We start from the raw sequence: 1,517 nt of genomic DNA, 5'->3' as shown, positions 1-1,517 counted from the left end.
ACACACACACACACACACACACACACACACACACACACACACACACACACACACACATGTATATTGAATTTTATCAGCAAACTTTATAGTATTGCTAAAATTGTATGTAGACCCGCTGACTCTATGCAGTAAATCTTGAAAACTTATAATTTCTAAATCTTCCCGTCTTTATTTCGCCTTCAAATCATGTCATTTCCTTTGATTCGTGATATATACACACACATAAATACATATGTATATATGTGTGAATGTGACAGTATGACAGTATATATGTGTGAGTAGCTGTGTTTGTGCGTGCAAGCATGTGTGTGTGGGTTGTTGTGTACGCGTGTGTGTGCGCTTGATTCTGCTTTTTGTTTGTCTATTATTGAACGTTGATATGAGTATACACACATGTGTGTGCCTGTGTATGTGAATATATGAATGTATATAACTGTGAATTACTTTAGCTATTTCTTGACTACGTGCTCAGGAATTCCTCGCCATGAGATTTCGGAAATGATACAGAGGCTTAATGCAAAACCCAACTTGCGTGACATCTTAGTAATTTGATAATATATAATAAGCGTCTCTTTGATCTCTACGTTGTAAAACTAAAAATAGCCAGCAGCTTTATTCCTGTGAGTGTACCATCTACAAAATTTATCTTTGATTGGCAAGCTGTTAACCTGACGGAATACACAAGTAGATACATACAGACAAATGTATGTGCCTTTGTGTATATGTTTATCTGTATTTCAGTCTGTTTGTTTGAGGCTGCGTGTAAGTGTATGTATTTATGTGTGTTTGTGTGCGTGTGCAAGTGCGTGTGTGTGTGTGTGTGTATGTGTCCGTTTGTGTGTTCTTGGCTAGTGCTTTAAACGTTATTTAAACGCCCTCTCCGCCCTATCTGATAAGATTATAAACGATTAAAATTTTAAAAAATAACGACTATTTCATTCTTTTTAGCATTCTGTGAGCAACTATTGACCCTTCTAATATTGGTTTCAAATTTTGGTGCAAGACCAGCAAGTTTGAAGGAGCGACTAGATCAATTAAATCGACCCCAGTGTTCCACTGGTACTTATTTTATCGATCCCGAAACGATGAAAGGCAAACACGACACCGGTGTGATTTGAACTCATCACACTTTAAATATAAAAGAGCCATTGCAGACTGTTATTACCAGATATGGAGATCTTCAGTAATGTATGAACTGGATCGAGTTCACGAATCCTGCCATTCTTGTGATAACGGTTATTTAAACAAACATTTATTTTCTACACAAGATCTATAAAACTCCTCATTAGTGATCCATAAATGCCTTCTTTTTTTTTATTTTTAAAGGCGCAGAAGTGGCCGTGTCGTAAGTAGCTTGCTTACCAACCGCATGGTTCCGGGTTCAGTCCCACTGCGTGGCACCTTGGGTAAGTGTCTTCTACTATAGCCTCGGGCCGACCAAAGCCTTGTGAGTGGATTTGGTTGACAGAAACTGAAAGAAACCCGTCGTATATATGTATATATATATATATATATAT

The sequence above is a fragment of the Octopus bimaculoides genome, chromosome 2, assembly GCF_001194135.2.
Source record: "Octopus bimaculoides isolate UCB-OBI-ISO-001 chromosome 2, ASM119413v2, whole genome shotgun sequence".
Taxonomy (NCBI): Eukaryota; Metazoa; Mollusca; class Cephalopoda; order Octopoda; family Octopodidae; genus Octopus; species Octopus bimaculoides.
Note: the sequence above shows the minus strand (reverse complement) of the source record.